The sequence below is a fragment of the Sciurus vulgaris genome, assembly GCF_902686455.1.
Source record: "Sciurus vulgaris genome assembly, chromosome: 10".
Taxonomy (NCBI): domain Eukaryota; kingdom Metazoa; phylum Chordata; class Mammalia; order Rodentia; family Sciuridae; genus Sciurus; species Sciurus vulgaris.
Window position 1 is genome coordinate 119,490,351 of NC_136470.1, and position 14,737 is coordinate 119,505,087.

The 14,737-nt window shown below is 37.5% G+C and overlaps 1 protein-coding gene across 1 annotated transcript in view; it reads right to left on the reverse strand.

The window, feature by feature from the left end:
- The window catches only part of CPNE4 (copine 4), a 559,227-nt gene that overhangs the window by 428,810 nt on the left and 115,680 nt on the right, over positions 1–14,737 (reverse strand). The window lies entirely within an intron of this gene.

Here is a 14,737-nt window from a genome sequence, read left to right on the forward strand (position 1 = left end):
AAGGAAAGGACCAAATATCAAAGAGATGGAGATGATTGTGTTTAGATTTAGCACATTCCACAGCCATACTCTGCAAGGGGGCAGGACATGATATAGTGGGTACCAGCAGGAGAAGGTTCACAGTATAACCAAGAGATCTGAAATCCAAAGTCAGGATTCTAGAGACACTTTCCACCTACACTGCCCATGTGATCTTGGAAGGGTTAATAGGCCATTGCTGAATTGTTCCCTCATTTATAAACTGGAGATGGAAAATATAGTACTGACCTCAATAGGGCTATTATGAGGAATCATTGAAAAATACAGATGTGGAAGGGTTACACAGATACTAGTTGCTTTTATTTCTCGTTCTTTATTATGTCTAGTGACAATAGCGTATATATGCACTTTCTTAAAACTGGTATTCAAAATCAAGAGAGACTTCAATTCATCTTCCCTTCCTGTTGTACTTCTTCAGGCTATGCATGACCTAGATTTAACATTCAGGATAGAAAATGTTTCTTTTTGCCAATTCCTACAATTGCATCTTTCGAAGTTTCAAGAGAGTTTCTTTAACAGGAGGTTTAAATGTGCATACATTCTTCCTATCATCCTTTAAAAAAAAAAACAACTTTATTTTATTTATTTATTTTTATGCAGTGCTTAGGATGGAACCAGGCATCTCACATGTGGTAGGCAAGTGCTCTACCCACTGAGCCACAACTCCAGCCCTCTCCTACTGTCCTTAGAGGTAATCGAGGATCATATGGTAATGAGATGGGCTACTGAGATAGCTCATGTTTCCAGCTCCAGTTCATGGCTTAGCTATGTGGCAAAAAGTAGGCCAAGAAGTTCTTTCTATGAAAATCCAGGTCCAAATCCTCACCCTGAGACTGTCACGTGTGGAAGGCCACATGTAGGTGACCCAATAGAAAAATCCAAGTCTCACCTAATTGTGTGAGTGAAAATGGCTTCAGAAAATTTAAATCGCCCCAGCCTTGTAGTCCTCCCAACTGAGGCCCTAGACAACTTGCTACAGGAATAGGCCAGCCCATCCCATCTGGGCCCTGACTAAAGTCCTGATACAGAAGCCATGTGTTTAATTAAGTGGTTGTTTCAAGCTGCTACGTTTTGGGGGTAATTGTTATAGAATGGTAATAACTGCAACAAAACAGGGATGAAACAAACCTTCAAGAGGGAAAGGCTAAAGTAAGTTCCCTCAGTGTACTACCCAGTTTCTCAGAAGTTGTTTTGAAAAAGCTAACATTTGACCAAAGTAGGGGAAAAAGTTGTCAAACTTTCTTCGTTTGATATACTGTGATCTTTCAACAAAACCTAGTCTGCACACTCAAAAAGAAAATATCTAGGATTTAAATTCTCAGATGAGAGAAAGTGCTTGAAATATTGAATATTTGAAAACAGACTATCCAAGATACGGAGTTGAACATTTCTGAGCTTGAATCAAGATAAAATATTTAATTAGCCTATAAACTGACCTTGAGAACATCTGGAGTTTCCAGGAGGAAAGAATTTTCTTGTCACTTCTCTTCTAATTCTGCCAAACAGTAGGGGCTGATGTTGGCACGGAGACAAAAATGGGAAGGGGAGGCTATCAGTGTGGCCTCCCTGAGATTCCGAGTTTATAGATTAGAGAACACAGACAAGTGGAACAAACTTGCTCCAATCATATCCACCCTCTTCAAGATGCAGAGAGTGACGAGGACAAGGAGATGTAGATAATTCCCCACTAGGGGAACAGAAACAGATCAATCAAAGTGGTTAAGTCAGAGACTTGGAAGACACTTGGAGACCTGTTAAATTTTCCTACTTAACATTCTTAGAATGCATTTTGATACATCATAAGTTAACGAAGGACAACTTCTCACTCTTCTAGTTCTACATGTTGTAGAATGACATCAGTCGTGTAAACATATATGCACGTAAGGTAATCATGTCCAGTTCATTCTGTATCTCACTCCAGTCAGAAAAGCCATTATCAAAAATACAAGCAATAATAAATGTTCTTGAAGACATGGGGGAACAAAGGTCTACTCACACACTGCTGGTGGGACTGCAAATTGGTGCAACCATTGAAGTTCTTATGTTGTACACAGACAAGTAGAACTATGAATACTTCAGCTGGGGCAGCAGACCAACAACTTGACTCTGGCACTAAACACATAATTATAGGCATCACATGAAAACTTGTTCCATATCTAGGCACTAAGTAATTGCAACCACATTAGTTTTGTGTACATTTCTTTCTTTCTTTTATTTTTATTTGTTCTTTTTAGTTATATATGATTTCTTTTGAACATAATAGCATTCAACATTTTTTTCAAGTGCTTACTATATGTCAGGTATAATGATAAGTAATTCTTAAGCATCATCTCATTTCATCCTCACGATAAACCATGGAATAGGTTCGATTGTTACTTTCATGTTATAGATTATAAAAAAGCAAAGGGAAATTGAGGCATTTGCATAACCTTATACAGATAGACCAAATGGTCTGATTCCAGAGCCTACACTATCAGTCATTTCATCAACCTGCCAGTCAACTATTCAATCTTCACAACCATTTATAGATGAGATAGTATGAGAGGCTCAGAGATGATAAGTGACTCTCTCAAGTCACACAGTTAACCCAGGGTGAACCTCTGATCAAGCTCACTCAAGATCTAACCTCAGACTAACCTCGGATCAAGCCAAGGCTGCTCTGATAAACTTCCTAAATTTACTGGCAGAGTAATTTCAAATTGAATTGAAATCTGGCGGGCCCTGCCACAGACAGTTTAGTTTGATTATGGGATGAACTGGCTCGGGTTTTATTTTTCTTCTTATGGTACTCTTTCTCTGGGTTCTCAGATTTTTTTTTTAGAGAAACTATTTTTTTCTTGTAAGCCAAAATCTTATATAGAACCTCAACATTCTTCATAGAATGATACTTTATTAATGTAACTTTGAATTTCTAACACTTGCTATAGTGTCAATCAATCAGTACAATCTGAAAACGAGCGGTTTCTAATGTGTTGCAATCTGAGCATATGTGTTGCCACATCTCCAGTTAGCTGATCTGTGACGAGGGTGCCAAGAACACACAATGGGGAAAAATAATCTCTTCAATAAATGATGTAAGGGAAACTGGATATCCACAAGCAGAAGAATAAAACTGGGGCCTTATTTCACACCATAACTAAAATCTCATAATGGATTAAAGACTTAAACATAAGACCTGAAAGTATAAAAAGACTAGAAGAAAACATAAGAGCATTGATCTGGGCTATGAAATTTTGAATATGACACCAAAATCCAAGGCAACCAAAGCAAAAACAGACAAGTGGGCCTGTATCAAATTAAAAAGTTTCAGAACAAGAAAGGAAAGAGTCAGTGCAAAGGGAAACTTACAGAATGGAAGAAAATATTTCTAAAACATACCTGACAAAAAACGAATTTCCAAAATATATTGGGAACTTCCAAATTCTGTAGCAAGAAACTGAAAACCAAAACAATAGACCAAACCAAATAATAGCCTGATTTTAAAAAATGGGCAAAGTACTTGTTTAGACAGTTTTCCAAAGAAGATATAAGAACTGTGAGCAGGCATATGAGAAGGTACTCGACATCTTTAACAATCAGGGAAACACAAATCAAAACCATATTGAGGTATTGCCTAACACCTATTAGGATGACTACTATAAAAAAAGAGAAAGATATTGTGCACTGTTGGTGGGATTGTAAAATGCTGTAGTCACTATGGAAAAAATTATTGGAGGTTCCTTGAAATTACAAATAGAACTTTCAAATGGCCCAACAGTTCCACTTCCATGTATACATTCAAAAGAAGTGAAATCAGGATCTAGAAGAAATATTGATACTTGGGTGTTCACTGCAGCATTATTTACAATAACGAGATAGATATAGATACAACTTAAATGTCCATTGACAGATAAATGAAAAAAAGAAAATGGAGTACAAACCTACATCATTATAAAGAAAGGACCTTTCAGCATTTGCATCCTGGAAGGTATTATGGACCTTATGCTGAGGGAAGTAATCAGTGACAGAAGAACAACTGATCACTGCATGACTTATATGAGGATTTCAAATAGTCCAATAAAGACAAGAAAATAATATTTATTAGACAATAAAATAATAGTTATCAGGGGGTGGGAGAAGAAGAAATGGGGAGCTGTTTTTCAATGTACATAAAATTAGTTACACAAAATGAGGAAGTTCCAGAGATGTGCTGTGCCATGCAATACCTATAGTTACACAAGATATTATGTATCTAAAATTTTGACTTTAAAATATTGTTGAGAGGGTGGATCTCATGTTAAGAGTTCTTACCACAACAAACAAAATCAAAGGGACATGAGGAAACATGGAGTCGATGTGCGTATTTACCACTTGGATTGTAGTAATATTAAAATGAGTACATACATCTAAACTCACCAATTTTATACATTAATTATATGAAATATAATGAATGATAAAAAAATTCATGATTTTTGTTTAACAATTATATCTAGTAAAGCTGGGGGTGGGGAGAAATTCAAGCATGTGTGTTGTTTTCTGTTACAAATTTCAAGAACTAAAATATATTTTAGAACATATTCATTCTTAGTTGAGATAGTGATTTCACAGGTGAATACATTTGTCAAAACTCATCAACATTTAAAATCTATACATTCGGGCTTGGGTTGTGGTTCAGTGGTAGAGTGCTCACCTACCACGCGTGAAGCCCTGAGTTCAGTCCTCAGCACCACATAAAAATAAAGGTATTGTGTCTACCTATAATTAAAACAAAATATTTTTAAATGGATATATTTAATGCATCTTCCATGTAAATTAGAACACTAGCGTTGACAAAAAGCAAACAATTACATTTACATGTATATTTCTATTTCAAACAAATATTTGCACTATCTCTGAAGTAACAAAGTTTTCTGCAGAACACTGTTGGGAAACACTGAAATTCAAGCAAGACTTTGGGTGACTCAAAATAGAAAGCTAAGAATTGTCTGTGTCCTGAAGTTCAAATAAAGACATTGAAGAACTCCAATTTTCATTCTAGGAAATTCAACTTCTAAAAGCCTACCTAACCCCAGAGAGCCAACAATGAAAATTTGCAACCCCATGGACAGTCAGTTGATTTTGTAGGAGACAGAGACAAAAACTAAGTGAATGTCAGCTGGGTTTCAGCAAATAATTTACTGTTTTCCTCATGGTCTCAAGGAAAGAACCGAGGAGTAGAATAAACTCAATAAACTCAGATCCTAGGGTGGAGAAGAAAAGAGACCAGGGGGCCTCTTTCTCTCCAAAACTGACCACAGCTACAGGGCTCTCTGTGTTTCACTCTCTCCCAATGGAAAAAAGAGAGAGAAAGGGAGAGAGAAGAGGAAAATGTATAAGTTAGGATAAAAAAGGACTTATGATAGAAAAATTAAAGCTCATAGAACCTGGTTAGGAGCTATTTACTCCACAGTCCTTGTCCCTGAGTTGCAGGAAATATAGTAACTGTTCAACATAGTCACAATTGCTGTATGCACAATTTAAATACAAACTGAAGCTCTTTTAAATGACACTTCTTGCCTCAGGCACCAATAATCCCACTTCCGTGAAAGGGATAAGTCCAGCAGGATAAATGCATTCTATAAGAGAACAGGATGGTCCTTGAGAGTCCAAGTGTCTCTGGAGGTGAACATGGGGACATGGACCAGGAAAATGGCATCTACCTAACCACTCAATGGTGAGCATCCTCCACCGTGCCAGGTGCTATGGTGGACACTGAGATGCAAAACTGAGATGCACTTTACCATCCCAGAATTCACTTCCCCGGCGACCTCCAGATCAATTTCCACTCCTCTGCCACTAGCTGTGGAATTCTTAAATCATCTTAGTCCTCAGAAAAGTTGGAGACTGAACAACATATCTTTATTTAGAAAGTATTTTTCTCAAAAAAAAAAAAAATAACATGAGCAATAATACGTTCAATAATAGCAGCACTTAGGAGCACTTTCTAAGTATACTACTTGTACTGACTTAACCCTAATTAAGTAGGTAACATTATAATACCCATTTTACAGAGGGAACAGAGGCACAGACAAGTTTGATTGATTTTCCCATTCACATAGTTAATAATGGTTTGATACCATCTGGTGGCACATTATAAGAAGCATGGGCGCCTTAGCTTATTTTGCCACCCTAAGATCAGGGGCCTTCACCATCAGCACTGAGATCTTCTCCTAATTATCTTAAAAAATTAAACATAACTTTTCTCTACAAAATATTCAGGAATCCTTAATCTAAAATCCATAGCCAGGAAAATGAATTTCTTTTTCTTTACTTTAGGAAAGATGAAGGAGTCCAAAGATAAGCTTGATAGAAATGAATGTTCTCTATGAGAGAAGGCAGATTCTTAAAGCGTAGGAATACCAACACCATCTACAGCTGATCAATATTTAGTGCATGATTTAGATGAGGACAATGACAAAAAGCAACAATTTGAATGCCTATCTTTATAGGAGAAGAAAACATGTTAATTTTAAAGACTAGGGGCATTTGGGTTATTATATCTCCACAAAGAAGAAGATGAGAGGGGTGGAGTGTTGTATAGCTAACATGGGCACTGGAGACACAAACATCTGAGTTCAAATTCGAATACACTTCTAATCTTTTGACCTTGAGCATGTACTTTTCCTGTGTCAGTTTTCCCACCTGTTAAATGGGCAAACATAGTCCATCATATAACCTTCTCATAAGGATTGCATGAATGTGTATGTAAAGACTCACCACATGGTGCACAGAAAACACTAAACTAATGGTACCCAGTATTCTCAGAGGAGGGCCGCAAAGGCTAGTGAGAGCACAATTTGTGGAGTCAGACTGAGTTCAATTTGCCATAGTCCCTCCACTTTCTAATTGTGTGACCCTCAAGCAAGTTACATAACTTCTCTGTTCCTTGATACGATCCATAATTTTTCTTTGTCAATTGTACTTGCATAAAGATGGGAAAAATAAGATAGAGAGAGCCCAATTTGTAAGGTTGCTTTGATAATAAAATATGATCATACATATAAAGTGTTTAGGAGAATCCCTGATACATTGTATAAATAAATACTCTCAATATATTTAAGATATCATTAATACTAAATCACTTTCATCATTAATTTAAAAAGATAAAGCAGACTGAAAAAACAAATGAAAGATCATTTTCTGAAGGGTAATTATTCATAGTGAGTCCAGTTAAACATTACAGGCACCCTTTGAGATGTCAAAAATATATCAAGGTGGAAACAGCGGCCTTCTAGTTCTTTCCTCAACCTGTAATTCCATCATTAAAATGAACAGCATGTGCACATAACTATATCAAGATACACTATGAAACTCCTTGGTGACCAAAGCTCATTTGAATGCCCAGAATTCAGTTTGCCAGTTCTTTGGGCTAAGGAGGCTGGGAGGCCAACCTCACGGTGATTTTCTCTCTGTAGGTGACCAGATATTATCCTTTCAGCTGATAAAAGTATCTTCAGAATAGACATGAGCAGTGACAGCCAACACAGATTACAGTTTAAATGCTTTTTTCTCATTCATAGCCTGAATTCCCCATATTGTAAGATTCCACTTTCAGATATCATGACCTTAACAATTTTGAGGTTTTAATTATAAGACAGCCAATTAGTCACACACTATACAACCCCAAAACTCTTTTTTCCCTTTGTCCAAGTGTATCACTTATAGGTAGAACCTCATGGATCTGTCAGTCTGATCACAGGAACATGAGCTCAGGCCATGGGAGGACAGATCCTTTCTCTTTCCTTCCTAACTTCTTTGCTTTCTTTTCTATTCAGTGCTCAGAGTAAGAATTCTATTATCACTAAAATCAACTTTCTTTTACATTTTCTTAAAGAGAAGAACTTAGTAAGGATGTGTTAAGGGGGAGGTGGAAAGCAACATCAAAGTTTTCCCAAATGGGAGTTTGATGCAAAACCACAGTGGAAACTTTGTGAATAACTGCAGAAAACTGTTTTGCAGAAAACTGTTTTTTTTTTTTTTTTTTTTTTTTTTAATCATCTGTCATGGTAGGTGTTAGCCATCCAAATGTTGCAAGTCAACAAGGTGTGAACAGAAAATCTTTTGAGAAAGGAGCTTGTCTGTGATATCCAGAGGGAATGCTTTAATTGACTTAATTTTCATTTTTCAGCACTCATCTGAGTCCAAAACAGAGAGGTTAACTGTGTTTCAAAGACCTGGCTACAGTGGTGCAGAAGTATATTCTAAACCCAATGCCTCCAGGGCCCATCCAAGTGGACAAATGAGTAAGGTGGGCTGCCTAGTGGGAACTCAGAGACAATCCCCTTACTCTCCTAAAGAGGGAAGCAGGTAACTATCTTCAGCTCATTGTTGCCAAAGGATTAAGTCTCAAGTTGCCAAATTTTCTGGTTACTCAAGGAAACCAGAAATCTATAGTTTCATGAAAAAACACCTAATCTTTTAGTGTTGGTAATCAATTCAAAACTTGTTAGAACACAATGAAAAATCAGACGAAATATGTCTACAGGCCAGAGAGAGAGGCCTCTGGTAAAATGTGAAGAGCAAGGATTTTGAAATCAACTAGAGTGCAGCTTTACTACTGACTAGTTACATGACTAGGGTAATTTATTAACTCAGCCCAAGCTATGGTTTCTTTATCTTGTTAGTAAAACTTATACTGCAGAGTATGATGATTAGAAAGAGTACATAGGAAAAATATACATAGGTATAGTAATATATATACATCTATATCTATATCTATATCTATAAGTTAACTGGCATGAACACTGATTACTTAAAAGTTATTGCTTCAATATTTATATTGCCTATCCCATTTTTATAAAAATTCTTGACTTTGGAGAATGGAAAATTGAGTATCTGGAGTACAAGTAAAACTACTCTTTTGTGTTCTGCTGCCCAGGACACATACTTCCTCTTCTGTTGTGCCAGCAGGGATGCTAAGTCATCCAGCAACCAATCCCTACATCTGGATAGGTGGGAACCGAGTGGGAGGAAAGAAGGTAGAGAGTAATAAAGATAGGGAAGAGTGGCTGATTTTTATCTCCAACCCACAGAAAGGTAACCTCGGCACCCTCAAGCTGGTCTATCCACCAAACATTCAGGGATAGGAAGAAATTTAAAGCAAGACCTTGCTTTGAGCTCTTTCTCAAGGTCACTTGACTGTTGGACCTTCTGGCCCTCTGTCTCTAAGATGGAGTGAATTCTGCAGTCATTAAGAAAACAAGTCATGCTTTGTATGTGGTGTTCAATATGGTCTCTGGTTGCTTTCAACGTCTTTGCGGCCTTTGCTCAGGGCTGTTATGAGCAGCAAATAAAATAATGTAGGTAGATAAACTCTTTGAATATGAGGTGCTCTATGAATATACTATTATAAATAATAATCATCTTGTATCAGAACCCATTGATAATTGATGTGTTATACATAATCACACTAATTACTCACCAAAGCCCATGATTCATCAAAACTTGTTTTCACATGGAATTGATCCAAAGGTAATTAGTTCTCAAAATTACTTCGAGCTTCCTAGGAAGGAGCTCAATAATTGTGTGTTAAAATTAAATGGAAAAAGATAGAATTAATGGCAATGAGAGCAACATCCTAAAAGTCCATAGTATGATTTGAAATTTCCCAATGAGGACAAGTACTCTGCCATTCACAGACTGTGCCAAGGCCCACAGACCATGAGCCTGGCTCTGCTCCATGGATAACATCCAACCATGGCTGGTGGACAGAATAAAAGTCTTTAGTCACAAATATTTCCTTTTAAATCTCTGAGAAGTTTACATTTATCCCACTTGGTTAAGATGCTTAATTCCAGTTCCTAATGAACTTTCTACTTCTCACGAGAAGATAGAAAACATTCTAAAATTATCATTGTGCTTAACTGTCATCATATACTGTTATCATTATATAACAAGAAGTGAGTACAGGGAAGATTTTTAAAAATGGGTATGATCCTAAATTATGGAAATTAATGAGTAGGTCTGAAACTCTCAGTTTGGAATGTATTTCTATACTGCAAGTTTTCTGTTCTGTCAATAAAAAATTATGGCCATCACCAAAGACTTAATGGAAGTTTTCACCCAATAAAAATATCAGCCCATCCCATTTCCATATTCGGGAAGAAAAACAAAAGCATCTTCTCTGAAGTTTGGGTCCTCAGACACGTAAACATAATGCTGATCTGCAAAGAGCAATCATGTGCTGAGGTTCACAACAATTGATTTCCAATAGTTCAATTGCACACTGGCTCATTCTCCTTGACCCTTAATACTGTTACCAGCATAAAAGGTCAGATCAATGTGTTCTCCTCCTGTGGGAAGCCAGCTGAAGTGGTTATAACCACTACAGTAGTGACATGAGTTGTATCCCAGGGCATCAGAAGGCCCCGTCTCTGCTGGAGTTCCACTAGGAAAACATAGTCTAGCAAGTAACAAACAAGGTATGTCAGTTTTTAGCTAAATCTTCCCCTCAAAATCTAAGCTGTAAAATTAAAAGGTAACATTTTTACAAAATGTATACATGGTAACATTTTTATAAATTATTTTCCTTCTTCTCCCCACCCCAGCCAAATGCCACAACACACCAAAAATGCCCTGGAATCACATTAGCTATTGAGATTCATGTCAATTTAAATAAATGAATTAAAATTAAATGACCAAGAATTTATTTTTTAGTTGCAGGAGTCACCTTTCAGGTGCTCAGCTACCACATGTGGTTAGTGTCTTCCTAACGGGACAGCACAGGTCTAGAACATGTCCATCACTGTGGAGAGTTCTGCTGGACAGTGCTGATCTACACAAAGACTTTCTTTGGCCAAACTTTAAAATCCTCTCTAACAGATAAAGTCTCCTGGCTTTTCCCTCTCTCTTGCACTGACACTTCTCAAGGATCTCTTTATTAAGCAAATCAGTTTAGCCTCAGTTTTTTTTACCCCTATTTAGTTAATTTTCAGATTCCCCATAACAAAGTTACTGAGGAAACTGATACAGACAGATGAATTCTCTTATGTAAGGTTTTCTCTCAATTCTGTAATTCTGTATAGAGAAAAATCTCTCTAGAAATCACTGGGAGGAGCTGTTATCAACAAACATAATTTTAAAAAAAGAAAATCTCTCTAAAAATAGAAATGTTTTCTAGGAGGTGTATACAGAATAATGCATACATCAATTAATCTAGTCCCTGTGCACTATGAATTGTGGTAGCTATATGGTTTAAATAGACTGACTGGTGCTTCCAGCACAGGTGTGGGGTGATAAAGATCACTCACTGAGCTTGCATCAAAAAGTAGGAGTTGTCACTAAATAAAAATGCACTACTTGATTACTCAACAAATGACTCTCCAAATTACAGTGAGTTGTTAGAAGATTTAGGTATTGGTCGTTTACCTCTTTGCTTTCAAATGCATTCTGTATCTTTTTCCTGCAAACTTTGCCAACTGGCTTTCAGCCAAGTTTGCCCAATGGAAGGCACTTTTGGGAGATGAGACAGCAAGGAAAATGGAGATGCCAGGGCATCCCCACCTGCCTTCAAGCACTTCCGACCCTATCTGCATCTTTTCTATCTTTCCCCCTCCATGGATCCAGCTTCTGCTAGATGACCAGCTCTTGGGTTCTGGCATGACCAGCCCCTCATTTTGTCCCTTTTGTTTATTGGTGTGCTGGCACATCTTTAACAACTGACTTTCTCTCTCTCAGGGGGAAATGAAAGCCTGACTGAAATGTTTGCCAATGCTTATGGTATAAATATACCCTGGTTTGCAAAATTCCTGAATATGTAAAAATGGGATCTCAGGAGACTATCTAGCATAATTACTAATTCAAAAGGAATATAATAACTAAAGGAAATAATAGCTTCCTATTGTTAATCTCTGAGATCCCTCATCATTCCTATTTAGTTTCAACTCTTTTGTTGCTAGTTGCCCAAATTAAATTCTTTGTAAGAGCTACCAGGCATGGGCTCTGTTTTCCTGACTAACCAAACATACATCCTTAAGAGAGTAAAAATTGCTAGGAAAGTGTTGCTCAAACTATCGGACTATAAATCAGCCATATGATGGAGCATGTGAGAAATTAAGGTGATGTTATTGACTATAAAGCGTAAGAGGTCCTACGAGAAAGAAGCAGTGAACCATTTTACATTTTGAAATAAGTTTCTATTTTATTGTGAAGTTTATGGATCGGTAGTTGTGTGTAGACCACACTTTGGGTAATGCAATAGGGTACTTAGAAAAAGCAATTTGGCAATGTGTATCAAAAGCCTTGAAAGTGTCCTATCTTTTATCCTGCCAGTTCTACTGTACTAGACTCTCTTGTAGGAATTCATCCAAAAAGAAGGGGAAAATCTTATGCACAAAGATGTTCATGGCAGTAGTAGTTAAAATCAGATATTTTTGGAAGCAATTTCAAAGTGAAAAACTTGGAAGATAAGTCAATCCATTTGATGGAATACTATGTGCTTTAAACTCTATAATTATCAATATTGTACTACTATGTAAAATGCATACACTACTGGCAATAAAATAAGGGAAGAAAATTTTATATGCATAAGAATCATATAATAGTACATATGCCAGAAGGAAAAGACTGAAAAGAAACATATACAACTAATAGTCAAATTATGAAGTAAAGGAAGCATTAGGAGGCAAATACTTTCCCCTGATGTTCAGAGTGATTTTTTTAAAATTGTGAGCTGTGCAGTTAATTTTGTTAAATTAAAATTGAAAAAAATAGCCACCAACAAAGTCAATGAGAATATTTAGAAGTGAAAAAAGATATTACATATTAAGATACCTGTGGATCACTCTTTTGTTTAATATATAAACCTGGACCAGCCTGGAGTTAAGATCAAAACTCTGCCTGTCATAGATTCTATATGCACACTGCCTCCTCACCTGAATTTCATCTGCTCACCAACAGCTATCAGAACTCACTTTCAGAGAAGTGGCTAATGTCACATGTATGTGTAGGTAAATGTGCTGCCTCTCAAGTGGAGTCTTTGGATCCTCTTTCTATCATAGATGAACTGCCCTTAGAGGACCTTCCAGCTGCTTATAAACAGAGGAGAGAAGTAGTGAAGGTCTGAAGAGCTGCTCTGGAGGGATCCATCTACTCTTGCTCTGCTCAGCATGGTTCAGACCCCTTATCCAAATTCCACTGAGGGCCTGGTTTCCTTAGGAAGGGTTACACCTGCTTGCTCTGCTTTACCCTCGTCTCCTGATCACCCCATCTACCTTAGATCAGACCTTTAAAAACACTGTTGATTTAGACCAGGTACATAGCAGCAAAATCCAATTTATTTTGATTTATAAATACGCAAATAAAATCCAACTGCAGAATTCAACCTGCAATACTTCCACACAAACCATCAAGGATGAAACACCAGTATCCACCATGAGCACAAAGTAACAATAAAACTATCACTTCCTGAAACTTGACTTCCTGGGTTTAAATATTAGACTTTCCATTTAGAAGCAGAATGGTCTTGAGCAAATCCTTAATCTTTCCATCTTTCAGTTTTCTCATCTGTAAACTGTGGAAAATATCTCAGAGGATTGTTGTGAGGACTAAATTAGTTATTTCACACACAGCATTTAGAAAAATTACAGGTACTTGATAAGCATCTGAAAACGTTTAACTAATATTGTTTTAAGCTTCCACTCAAAAGAATAAATATTGTGTGATGTGTCCTTTGTGAGGCAGTCCCTCCTGCCCTTCTCTAGGTACTACCAGGTCTACATAAGCATTAGTCAGAGAAGCATCTGCCAAATATAGCACAGTTGATAGGCCCACTGCATTTCCCATAATTTTTCTCCATTGAGCTCCCCATGGTTTGGAATCTACCTAGCAAAAAAAAAAAAAAAAAAAATTTACCAAAAAAAACTTGAGATAAGATACCAAGTCATCATTTGACAATTTGGGAGCCCACCGCAATACCATTTCATTCATGCCATTCGCAGTACCATTTCATTCATGCCATTAACCAAGTAAGCTGTCAAGCACAAGCACAGCAAAGGGTATGTATTAAGACACTGACTGGATATCCTACTGGTGAGTCTTTGAGAATGTCTGAATGTGGTCTGCCCACCTTCCAAAGCCAGTTAAAACCGCTGGCCAGTGATATGAATTTATAGGCATCCTGCTCCCATTTCTGCCACCCGAATCTCTCTACTCATGATTTCCACAGGCAGTATTCCTCTCTCCCCAGTTCCCAACAACTCAGCCCCACCAACCCATGGGGCTTAGAAGGAGTCACTCCTTCTGTCCTAAGGACTGTGTTTCATCACCATTTTTGAGTTTCCATGTGGCTCTCTTGAATTCCTGGTTGTAGATCAGCAATCCTCCTTAGAACTTATGTTTCTCCATGGACAATTCATCCGGTACCTGCTCCCCTCCTGCCATCCTATTTGGGCTTGATCAGAAGACTAACCACTGGTCATGCTCCTTAGTCTTCATTCAGGACAGCTACCCTGGACAGCAAATACCCCAGCCCAGATCTCAGGACCAGAGCTTGCTCCCTGCCCCAACTGCAAACTAGTAGCTAGGGCTGACTTGCTCATACCAGTCCTCTTAGTTCCCTCTCTCAATTCAGGACCTACAGGAAAACCAAACCAAACCAAACCAAACCAAACACAATCCTTTACTGTGCTAATTCCATCTGAGTAGTCACTTCTCTCCTAATGCCCCATATTTGTTTCCTCAG